Source organism: Trichosurus vulpecula, chromosome 3 (assembly GCF_011100635.1).
Source record: "Trichosurus vulpecula isolate mTriVul1 chromosome 3, mTriVul1.pri, whole genome shotgun sequence".
NCBI classification, from domain to species: Eukaryota; Metazoa; Chordata; class Mammalia; order Diprotodontia; family Phalangeridae; genus Trichosurus; species Trichosurus vulpecula.
The window spans coordinates 38,784,777-38,797,770 of record NC_050575.1 but is presented as its reverse complement, the minus strand read 5'-3'; the positions used below and the strand labels follow the sequence as shown (position 1 = coordinate 38,797,770).

The following is a 12,994-nucleotide window of genomic DNA, read 5'->3' as shown; positions in this document are numbered from 1 at the left end:
ATTTTCTTAATTTGCTTTCATTTCTTTACCTATTTTTTCTGCTACAACTCTTATTTGACTTCAAAAATAATTCTTTTGGGCTCTCCAAGGAATTCTTATTGGCTTGTGTATAACTCACATTTTTGGGGGACTTTCCTTGTAGCTCTTTTGACTTCATTGTCTTGCCTACAACTTCTGTTTCTGGGAAAATGAAGCTTAACAGGGCAGCAACACATATCACCAACACCACCATCTCAGTTAACCTCCATTAACAGCTCAGTTCACTTTAACAGCTCTCAAAAGTAGTTTAAGCTAAGCCTCCTTCCCATGGGCAGTTCTCTACCCTGTAGCTCCACTCACCTCCACTCACCTTCAAAGTTCAGAGGCTCCTTCAGCAAGTCTCTGCCATAAAAGATCTCCTCACTCTTGCAGATCTCGTCTGTGCTCCCAGAGGTTCTCCTCTGTGCCCTCAGAGGCTTTTCCCAGCACTTTTAGATTTCCTCTCAGCTCAACGCTGACAGCACTCTCCATGTTGGCTCTCTCTCAATCTTCTTCTCAATGCTGGAAGATCTCTTGATGTCTTCTCTTCATTGCCCTCTAGATGTCTGCTGCTCTCACATTCTGGGCTCTCCTTATATACTATTCTAGCCGGCATCTGATTGGCTAAAACTCGGGTCTCTGATTGGCTGAATTCATGCACATCTGATTGGCTAGAACTCAACACACATAAAAATCTCTGATTGCCTAAAACTCAACACATTTTCAGTCCAGCAGGAATCCCACTTTGCCTGCTATTACACCACCTAGTTTCATGCCTGATGTTTCAATCCACATGGGCACTGGATAAGCCTCCTCCAAATTACAGATCTCTCTTTCTGACCCCCTATGCTGTCTTGGGATAAAAGAATGTCTCACTCTGACTTTTTTTTTTTGACTCTGCCACTACAGAAATTGAATTGAGGCATTATTTTAAAGTTGTGTGGAGGGTAAAGTTGGATGGGCTCATGTATTAGGAGGGCAGAGTTTATAATCTCAAAGAGGATCATATACATGTCTGAAAGGTTCGGAACCACCGGATATAAGAAACTCTCAAAGTAGAAGGCAGAAGAATCAAAACATATATTTAGGCTCCACAGTAACCAACCCATGAACCAGCAACCCCATTTTGATATATTGATCAAAAGCTTCCAGGCCCAATAAGTACGCCTTGAAAGAGTAACCAGGAGGCTACAGAGAAGCATGATTGCGTAAAGCAAAATCATGCTTCCCCCTCTATGGTAAAAAGATTACCCACTGGCCTGAAGTCCTTGTTCAGCTTCCTCCCATAGGTCAGCTTTGCCACTGGCAGCTCCTGCTTCAGCTGTGGCTGTGGCTGTAGCTATAGCAGCCTCTGGCTCCAACGGGAGCTGCTTTTAACCATCCAGCTTATGTGGGGGTGTAAGGTACGCCGGGGAAAGCACAGGTTCTTTCAATCTGCTTAAGCAAGGTGAAGGGGTTGACCAGGAAAGCACAGGTTCTTTCCATCAGCTTAAGCAAGGTGAAGGGGTTGACCAGGAAAGCACAGGTTCTTTCCATCAGCTTAAGCAAGGGAAGCAAGGTGAAGGGGCCGACAAGCTTACTCCAGTCCAACATACAAACAGCATTCAGTTCCAGGGAAAAAGCCAAACTAGTCAAGGGCACTTGTTGACTAAGTGCTAAGGAGCCCATTTTTGGTTGCCAACACAGCTCATTTGAGTGTTTTCTTTACTCTTCCCTCTTAACTCTGCCCCCCCCCCAAAAAAGTGCATGGTATTGTTTCTTTTTTAACAAATATATTTATTTAATATTTGTTTTTCCACAATTACATGTAAAAACAATTTTTACCTTTTTTTTTAAATTTTGAGATCCAAATTCTCTCCCTCCCTGCCTACCTTCCCCCCTCATTGAGAAGGTAAGTAATTTGATATACATGTGCATTCATGCGCAACATATTTCCATATCAGTGTAACAATAATGTTGCTAGCAGCTACTGTGGCTGTGTAAGACCAATTACAGCAGCACACAGAAGGGCTGCCCAATAGGTTCTTTGATCTGCTTATCTAAGGAAAGCAATTTTAAGGGGTTAACAATCTCAGTTTAATTAAATATACACATGTCATTCACTTAGTTCAGGGGGAAAGGATCAGTCCCCTGAACTTCAGAGCAAATACAAACAGAAATTACAAGTACACACTGTATAAACAGAGAAAATAACACAAACCAGTCTATCCATAGCAATACATAGTTAACAGAGAAGCACCAACATCTGGGTTAGCAAAGCCAGGGTGGTGGGGTTAGGGGGCTCGGCATGGTGCTGTTTCAACAGTTTGCCCAGAGTCTTATCACCAACACTCTTTCAATGAGTGTGCCCCCAAAGGCAAACTGCCAACCTCAGAGCTCTTATATTCTGTTCAGGACCCTGAAGGCTGGGGCCAACTTAGCATTTAGAGTGTGGTAAAGTTCTTTAATCCCTAATACCATATTATACACACTGTTTTAAATCAATGACTCTTGATTGCCTTAGTTCTGAGAAACACTCCAAAACAAAAAGATCCGACTTTACTTGCCCCATTCAAACAAAGGCCAGACTCATTAAAGGCACTTGATAGCCTTAGCATCCCAAAAGAGAACAGCAAAAAGTCCTTCCTTGATTACCATTATATAATGGTGAGAATCCCTAAGAATCACTTTGGATTGATATTACCTAAACCAGGATTAGCAGCTCAAGAAATACATGCGTTGGCTGGAGTGATAGATTCTAATTATCAAAGAGAAATTGTTGTGACATTCCAGAATTTGAGTGAAGAACCTGTACAGTTTTGTAAAAATGATAGAATAGTTCAAGTGATCATTATCCATTGTGAAAAAATACCCATTGTGAGGACTGGCTCTCCTTCCAAAATAACTAGTAGAGGAACAGAAGGGTCTGGTTCTATTGACAGAATAAAATATGGGTAAAACTTAGAAGCCCAATGATGTTCCAAAGGCTGCAGAAATAATAGCCATGGGAAGGACAATACTGTAATAGTTGTTTATTCAGGGGAAGATAATTACCAAACTGTGCCCCTGACTCATATTTTACCTTGAATAGGGCTGTGATAATGGGCTCATGGACTCCAGAAGCATTGCTGATGCTGATAAATGCCACAAGCCACTCAGAGGGAATGTGTTCTTGTATGATTAACAAGTGGAAATTGTATCTGGGGGAAAAAGCTGTGAGGACGATTCTAGTCTCTTTCTAGGATGACATCCTCCTGGCTTAGTTTCCTCATTGTGTCCCTTCTGAAAAGAAACATTTCTCACCTGAGTTTGGCTATGAGATTCAATCTTTGCATAGTTGTAACCTCAATTAAAATGGAGATGATTTTGTTTGAAGGATAATAGTCCATATTTACCAACTCTTTTTGGTCTTTGTTTTGGTTAACTTTGTTGTTAGTTCTGTTTCCTTTAGGCTTAAGTACCCTAAGTACCCTACACTTTCAGATGACTGACTGCTTAAGGACCTGGCATCCTCAATCAAGTTCCTGGGTGCCAACTTGTTAAAGAACTGACCTCCCAAATAGCATTCTTGACCTCTTGGGGCAGAGACACCTCTATGTCCAAGTTCAGCAAGAAGAAGCTATGGAGGACCAGATCTTCACCCCTTACCCCAAGATTTTGAGCCACATTCTTTTGAGGGGGGATGATGATATTGTTCTGTATACTTCTTTTGTATTATTATTGTATTGTTATGTTGTTATGGCATTATTGACACCAATTTCCCATTGACCTGTGTAATGCATACAAAGAAATAGGGGCCAATGAGTGAGCCATGTGGCCACTCTCATGATGAGAAGTCATGTTAAGTATTTTGTAAATGTGATGTGTTCATTTTGAGGGGATTCTATTGGACTTGAAAAAACATTTGTACCTATTCAGAACAAGTTGCCTATGTAATGGACATGAAAGATCTTGGGGCCCAATCTAAAGCTAATCAGTAAGTGAAAGATCTTTCCTGCCCATTGAATAGGCCTCAGGTAGGGCCAACAAAGGGAAGCCTGATCAGAGACAGGCCCACACCCTTTCACTAACTAGATGAGAGGCCACAGGCTAGTTAGAAAACTAGTTTGTTAAAGGCCTGAAGCCGTCAGGGCCCTAAGGGGAGTTATTAAAACCAGAACCAATGGTATGGGCACTGAGTTCTAGTCAGTCAGATGATGGCTAGGACTGTATAAAAAGGGAGCCCAGAACTGGGAGCAGCAGAACTGGGAGCAGCCTAGCAGAGAGCAGAAGGATTCAGAAGTAGACATCAAGAAGACATTGAGGCAGCAGACACAAAGGGAGAGCCAACATCAAGACTGCAGAGCAGAGAGTGCTGAACAAGAGAGAGTTGTGGAGATTAAGGAAGTCAGAGTCAGCAGAGCTGTAGGAGACAGTGCTCAGCAGAGAGGATTCCTGAGTGATCTTTTATAGAAAGGCCCTAGCATTGGGGGGAAGCTACAGCATGGCTTGGTTTTTTGCTCTAATATTTTGTTATGATTTTCTTTTTACTATAGTGATGTGGGCTTTGGAATATTGTTGCTACTAGATCAAACTGGGGACATTGGTCCTTGGATTTGATCCTCTGGAGTCTAAATAAATGTTATACTTCCTCTGCCTTCTACCTAGAGAATCCCTTAAACTTCTCGATTCTGAACCACTCAGGCATATCCATGGCCCTCTTCAAGGTCATGAATTTTGCCTTAGTGCTATAATTAGTCACATTGTGAAAGGAAACACACACTAAAAAGATTTAAAAAACAAAAAACAAGAAAAATAAAGAAAACTTTAAAAAGTAGGCTTTGATCTGCATTCAGACTCCTTTAGTTCTTTCTCTAGAGATTTATAGCATTTTTCATCCAAAGTCCTTCAGCATTGCCTTGGATCATTATATTGCTGAGAATAGCTAAGTCATTCACAGTTAATTATTGTATAATATTGCTGTCATTATGTGCAATGTTTTTCTGGTTCTGTTCACTTTCTCAGTTCATGGAAGTCTTTCTGGATTTTTCTGAGAGCATTGTCATTTCTTATAGCATAATAATATTCCATCATATTCATATACCACAACTTAGCCATTCCCCAATTGTCAGGCATCCCCTCAATTTTCAATTCTTTGCCACCACTAAAAGAACTGCTATAAGTATTTTTGTACATATAGATACTTTTCCTTTTTTTATCTCTTTGGGATATAGACCTAGTAGCAATTTTACTGGATTCAAGAATATGTGTGATTTTTATAGCCCTTTGGGCATAGTTCCAAATTGTTCTCCAGAATGTTTGAATCAGTTCAGAGGTCCACTGACAATGCATTATTGTCTCAATTTTCCCACAGTCCCTCCAACATTTTCATTTTCCTTTTCTGTCATATTATCCAATCTGATGGATGTGAGCTGGTACCTCAGAATTGTTTTAATTTGTATTTCTCTAATCAATAGTTTGATTTACAGCATTTTTTCCCATATGACTATACATAGCTTTGATTACTTCATCTGATAACTGCCTGTTCACATTGTTTGACCATTTATTAATTGAGGAATAGCTCTTATTTTTATAAATTTGACTCACTTTTCTCTATATTTTTGAGAAATAAGGCCTTTATCAGAGAAACTTGCTGTAAAAATTTTTCAGTTACAATTGTGTTTCCCTCCATCTCATTTTTCCTATTTATCCTACTCTCCCTCTGTTTTGCTTCTGACTGCCACTTCCTCCAATCCACCTCACTTCTATCAGCTCCCCCCACCACTTCTCCTATTCCCTTCTCCTCCTACTTTCCTGCAGCATAAGATAGATTTCTATACCCCACTGAGTGTGAATGTTATTCCCTCTTTGAGCCAATGCTAATGAAAGTAAGGTTCAAGTGCTCTCCTCTAATCCACCCATTTTCCCTTCCATCACAAAAAACTCTTTTGTGCTTTTTTTATGTGAGATAATTTACCCCATTCTACCTTTCCCTTTCCTCTTTTTTCAGTGCCTTTCTCTTTCTCACCCTTTAATTTTATTTTTATAAATATCATCCCATCACACTGAACTCACACTCATGCCCTCTGTTTATGTATACTCCTTCTTAGCTCCCTAATGATAAAGTTCTTAGGAATTACACATATCACATTCCCATGTGGGAGTATTAACAGATTAATCTTATTGAATCTCTTATGATTTCTCTTTTTGGTTTACTATTTTATGCTTCTATTGAATCTTTCATTCTAAAGTCAGATTTTCTATTCAATTTTCCTCTATTCATCAGAAATGCCTGAAAGGCCTTTATTTCACTGAATATCCACTCAGTTTCACTGGGAAGATGATTCTTGGTTGTAATCGTAGCTCCTTTGCCCTCTGGAGTATCATATTCCAACCCTTCCCCCCCCACACACACTTTGATCCTTTATGCAGAAGCTGTTAAAGATTGTGTTATCCTAACTGTGGCTTCACAATATTTAGGTTGTTTCTGCCTGTTTGTAATATTTTCTCTTTCACCTGATAGCTATGGAATTTGACTATAATATTCCTGGGAGTTTTCATTTTGGAATCTCTTTGAGGAGGTGATTGCTGGATTCTTTCAATGTTTATTTTACCCTCTGGTTCTAGAATATCAGGGCAATTTTCTTTGATAATTTTTTGAAAGATTATGTCTAGGCTTTTTTCTTGATCATGGGTCTAATTACAACTGTCCAATTAATTCTCAAATAATCTCTCTTCAATTTATTTTCAGGTTAATTGTTTTTCCAATGAGATATTTCACATTTTCTTCTTATTTTCATTCTTTTGATTGTTTCTTGTTGTCTCATGGAGTCATTAGCTTGTAATTGCCCAATTCTAATTTTTAAGGAATTATTTTTTTTTCACTGAGCTTTTGTACCTCTTTTTCAATTTGGCCCATTCTACTTTTTAAGGAGTTCTCTTCAGGGGATTTTTGTGCCTCTTTTACCATTTGGCCTATTCTATTTTTTAGGGTATTATTTTCTTCAGTATTTTTTGTGCCTTGTTAATCAAGCTGTAGACTTTTTTTCATAATTTTACTGTATCATTGTCATTTTGTTTCCTAATTTTTCCTCCACCTGTCTTATTTGATTTTTAAAACGATTTTTGAGCTCTTCCAGGAATTCTTTTTTGAGGCTTGAGACCAATTAACATTTTTCTTTGAGGCTTTGGATGTAGCAGTTTTGATTTTGTTTTCTTCTTCTGAGTTTGTCTTTATTTTTCTCTGTCACCATAGCCACTTTCTATAATCTGGGGTTTTTTTTCTTATTTGCTCATTTCCCCAGCCTATTACTTTAACTTTATGTTAAAGTTGAGTTTTCTTCCCAGGGTGGAGGGGGCACTGTCCTAAGCTTCAGGTTTTTTGTGCAGCTGTTTTCAGAGTTAGTTCTGGGGGTCTGCGAGTTTTCAGTTCTTCTGAGACGCTATGATCTAAGGAGAGGTGTGTTTATGACACTGCTGGTCTGTGCTCTGGTTTATTGGCAATAATAAGTCCTCTTTTTTTGCCCTGGAACTGTGTCCAGTGCCCCTCTTCCTCTGCTGCCACAAGCTCTGGTATACTAGCTCTCCTCTTCAGCCTGAGACTGCAATCCAGAACTTCAACACAAATTCAAATAAAAAAGGCATGGATGTGGGAGATTTCTTCATAACTTAATATAAATGAAAAATTTCAGTAATTAACCGGTTAGTTTCAAGTCCTCCACTCTACTTAATAAATAACATACACCTCTTTTCCCATAAACTTTCTCAATGCCCCCTAGTCTTATTGTTTTGTACAAACATCAGTGTTCCTGGCTATACAACTTATTAACAATATCATAAATAATACAAAGACATGAAAACAGTAGATTATGTACCAATGAAATGCAATTTGCCTTACAATGACTAAGAATTCTAGTATTTGTATACAAATAAGGAAAGTACTTACCTTGCAAGGAAACACAAAGAGCCTACGAAGACAATGGGCTAAAGGCACATTATTTGACAAGATTGGGAATACAAATTTTAACACACACACACACACACACACCCCAAAAAGTGGACCAGCCAAGCTAAAACCTCCAAAGATGCCAAAGTAAAATAGGATGTTGCTTAGGTTTAGTAGAAGGATAGGTGAAAATCTGGGTCTATTCCAATATTATTTGAACATTTTCTAATACCCAATTGAACCAAACCATGGCATGACAAGGCTGTGATTACTTTGTTCCAAGCAGAAGGTCAAGAATATTTAATTTAGAAACTGGTTTTCTTTACTCTCTGTGAATTTTAGTACTCTAGCCAAGAGGCTGGCACTGGAAATGAAGGAGGTGGGGCAAAGATTATAGACTGACTGAAATGGTAATTTAAAGATTGAAGGAGAATTAGACATCTATTGAAATACTTTATTTAGGAATTGGAAGGGATTTTGGAAAGGTCTAAGAGTATCAGGAATTGTACTTACCATATTTGTACACATTATTTCCACTTCTTCTTGAGGATATTTTGTGGGTAAAATGGAATATGATTTTACAGGTACTTAGCTGCTATCTTCCAGAAGTAACAATTTAAGTGTATGGGGGAAAGTCATGATAACCAGTAGTGGGGAAGGGTGCCCAGAGGGTAGAACTATTAGCAATGGGTGGCAATTGAAATCAGGCAAACTAAGCTCATGTAAGTATCAAAGCATGATCAATTAAATCAATCACCTACCTGACTCCAATTGAATTAGCTAATAAGTTTACATCCTAAGAGAGATACCCCACTGTGATTGTCACAGGACAATCTATTTCCTTTACCTTTATAGAGATGGACAATGGAGGCATATTTGAACTCCTGGTGGATAACTCTTCTTGCCATATAACCTAGAAAATTTCAGTTAGCTTTTGCATGAGCAATGGACCCCCTACCTTGTAAATCTCAGCTAGAATCCAATCAGCTTTGCCACATGAAAGGAGCCTAATGGCATCAATTCACTGCTGCTTGTGCTAATTTTGGCTTCACAATTAACACCAAGAAAATACAAGTGTTCCATCACCTACCACTATACCATCTATCTGTGGAACCATCATTTATAGCAAATGGAGAAGTTTTGAATGCTGTGGATAAGTTCACTTACCTTGGTAGTCCAAGTATCGGTAAGGCAAGATTCATGACCTCAAGGATGACCATGAACATGCCTGAATGGTTTGGAATTGCAAAGTATGAAAAACTCTCTATATAGAAGGCAGAGGAAGCATAACATTCATTTAGAAGATAAAATCCCAAGACCAATAACCCCAATTCAATATAATAGTAATTATATTCCAAAGACAGTAAGCCCACCTCAATATAGCAACAAGGAAATTATAACACAGTATCACAGCAAGGAACCAAGTCATCCTGTAACCTTCCCCCCTTCTAGGGCCTTCCCACAAACAATCACTCACGAATCCTAAGTGTCTGTTCGACTTCATCCTTTCCAAAGTTCTGAAAGCCCTTGCAGTTCTCAGAGTCCTTGCAGTCTCCTGGATTCTCTGGCTTCACAGTTGTCTAATCTTGTGGTGCTGTAGATTCTCAGCTCTTTGAACTCCACAACTTTCTTGTTCCGTACTCTCTGTTCGGCAGCCTCTCTCGATGCTGGCTGTCTCTCAGTGTCTGCTGCCTCAGTGTCTTCTTGATGTCTGCTGCTCTCAGTACTGTTCCTTTTCAGTTCTGGTTCTCTCAAACTCTGGGCTCTCCTTATATTTAGTCCTAGCCAGAGTGTGATTGTCTAGAACTCAGGTCTGTGGCTGAATTCATGATTGACTAGACCTTGAACTCAACGAACATACCATTGGCTCTGGTCTTAGCAACTCCCCCTAGGGCCTTGAGGGCTTCACACTTAAATCAGCTTAGCACCTTGTAAATAGAGGCTTTAGGCCTACTTACAACATATAATTAAGCTTTCCCACCTATCCCCACCTGAGGCCTATTGAATGGATGGAGAAGATCTTTGATCAGGTTAATACTACAGTGCACTTTCCAGATATGTACACATTGATAATGAGGTTGACACACACATTGCCAGAGCTAGCTCAGTATTTGGGAGGCTATGAAGGAAAGTATGTGAGAGAAGAGCTATTAGACTGACTAGCAAACTGAAGGTCTACAGAGCTATGGTGCTAACCTCATGGTTGTATGCCTGGGAAACCTGGATAGTCCACCAGCACCATGCCAGGAAACTGAATTGCTTCCATTTGAATTGTCTTAGGAAGACTCTGAAGATCACCTGGCAGGATAAGGTACCAGACACTGATGTCCTTTCTCAAACTAAGCTGTCAAGCACTCAAACCCTGCTTCAGAGAGAGCAAATCCAATGTGCTGGACATGTTGTTCTAATGTAAAATGTACACTTGCCAAAAAGATGGTTTTATGGAGAACTCACACATGGTAAGTATTCACATGATGGTCAGAAGAAGTGATAGAAGGACACTCTGAAGGTGTCTCTTAAGAGATTGTGTGATGTGGAAAACACTGGTATAGGACTGCTTAGCATGGTGTCCCCACATTGGAAGCAGAATTGAAACAGCTCGGGAGAACCCCAAGATACGCAAATTTAGAGAATCAACCCCAAATATTCAGAGGGACTATTTGTGCCTGACCTGTGGTAGAGCATTCAAAGCTGGTATTGTTCTGATCACTCACAGTCAGACACACTGAAACTTCATTCTAGCATAGTGATGCTATTTTGTTTCTCTTCAAGAGTGAAGGACAACAACCAAGATTACATCTTAATTCCTTTATCAAGTGGAACATCTATATGCTCCCACTGCTCTTCACAGTACAGAGAGGAAAATTGAGGCTCCAGCAAAGAATGCTACTCCAGGTCACAAATGAAAGATTATAGTGCCATAGATTTAGAGCCTTAAGAGACCTCAAAAATCATAAAGCCCAACCTTTTCATTTTATAGATGAGGAAACTGAGACCCAGACAGATGAAATAACAGATAGTAAGTGCCTCCAGCAAGATTCAAATCCAGTTTTTTCCTCACTCCAAGTCCAGCATTCTATTCACTGTATCAAGATACCCTGTAAGCCTCATTTTATTCTTACTAATGTTGAGGCTTATTTCTGATGGAGTCAAATAGGTGCTGAACCTCATAAACTCATTAAATGCTAGAGCTGGATAAAAGCTTAGAGAGCAACCCTTCATTTTCCAGAAGAAGAAACAGAGCAAGGACTGTCAAAATAGGGACTGGAAAATAGGTCTCATGACTTCTAGTGCAGGGCTCTTTTAGAAAGTTTCTTGATATTTGACTTTTTGAGATCTGACTAAAGCTTATTTCGTGTCACTGGCCCTTCCAAAGCATCAACCCATGGTCTCATGATTAGCAGCTGATCAGGAAGATCCTTGGATCCCTCCTCGATGGACCCCAGCTTTAAGCTATTACATACCATGGAGAACAACCCAGCAGCCTCCTGGGAACAACAGGAATCCTCTTTTCTCTATCACATTGCTGGAAATCCTATTGCTGGCACTATATGACTGTGTGAACATGATGAGGGAATTAGTTTAAAGCCCCCTGCCCTAAACCTAGACTGAACTAGAACCCAAGTTCCATCAGATGCCAAGGCTGCTTCTGGCTTTTCTTCTTCTTTACTCACTGAACTTCTTGAGACAAAATTTAAACCAAGGCACAAACAAGCCAATTGCTGTTTCCCAAGACAAACTCCCTGCATCTGTCCTGATCTCATCATGGCTCCAACCTTCTACAGTTCCTCTGGATCTATCTCAATTCCTTAAAACAGCTGAAAAATTGTTTACAACCCCTGACTTGGACAAAGTCCCCATCACCCTGCCCTAGTTTTAGGTCTTAGTTAAACCAGGTCACAGGAAAGGAGGCTGTTTACATGGGCCCTTATATACCAATAAAAATGTTGAGATCTAACCGCTGTTAAGATGGTGATATTTACACAAGGCTTTGTAACCTTCCCTTACTCATTTTTCTTAGAGGCAAAAATGGATCTGAGAACTGATGAGATTTCTGAGATTTGGAGAAAAGCATCTCCTCTGAGCCAATGATTTGGGTTCTCTTTGAATTGAAGGTGGTCTTGAATCACTTATGAGAGTTTTGGAAGACTGAGAGAAAGGAGCTGGAATTGGATGAGCTGAACAGTAATAGTAGAGGGAGAAGACAACCTTCATCCCCAACCAGGACTTAACAATATGAATTGGAGAGAAGTAATGGCACAGGGGCAATAGGTGAAGAAAGGGAAAGGAAAGAAAGCTGAGCTCCCAGGGAGACAGAGAGGTGAACATCTTGGAATAAAGAACTCACATCGAGGTTGGGCTGTAAACTCCACTTCAAGGATTGAGAGAAATTCATTTTCTGGCTTCCTTTCCCTGGGCCTATATTTTATACTCTTCTCAATTATTTTACCTAAGTATTTCCTGCATGCTGATTTTGCTTCATATATAAAGAAACCTAGGGCCAGTCATAAACCCTTAGGCCTTAGTCTAAGCTGAGAAAATGGAAATGAAAGAAGCCAGTGCCAGCCAGAAATATACAAAATTTAAATTGGGTCAGAGAGTCAAACTGCTGCCTGAATGTTAGGGGAAAAATCCTAACTGGGGGCTTGAAGCTACCGTGATTGTTTTAATGATTTTGTGTGATTTGAATTATACAAATAGGGAAAATGCCCCAGGCTAAAAACAAGCTAATTTTGTAACTGCATGTATCAGATCATCTCTAGAGGAGAGGGAAGCAAGAAGGGTACAGTGACTGAAGAAAAGATCTCTCCCTAAACCACCCCCATAGGAAGAGGACAGGCTATGCTTGGGAAGGATTTAGCACAACTCTTTTTCAGAAGGAAAGGCGGAGCAAAAAATGATCAAGTACTGCTTGGCCAACTCTATAATAATGCCCAGCAGTATTACATAAATATCTGTTTTTCTTGGGATTGAAATCAATAGCATATAACTTTTGAAAATATTTTACAACTTTAAAAAATAAGTTCAACCATATTATCTCTTCAATGGCTTATACCATAGATTGCTCTAGTA

The 12,994-nt window shown here is 39.6% G+C and overlaps 1 protein-coding gene across 1 annotated transcript in view; it reads right to left on the bottom strand.

Moving 5' to 3' along the window:
- SLC25A21 (solute carrier family 25 member 21) overlaps nucleotides 1–12,994 on the bottom strand; it is a 765,710-nt gene that overhangs the window by 55,124 nt on the left and 697,592 nt on the right. The gene's annotated exons all lie outside the window — the stretch shown is intronic.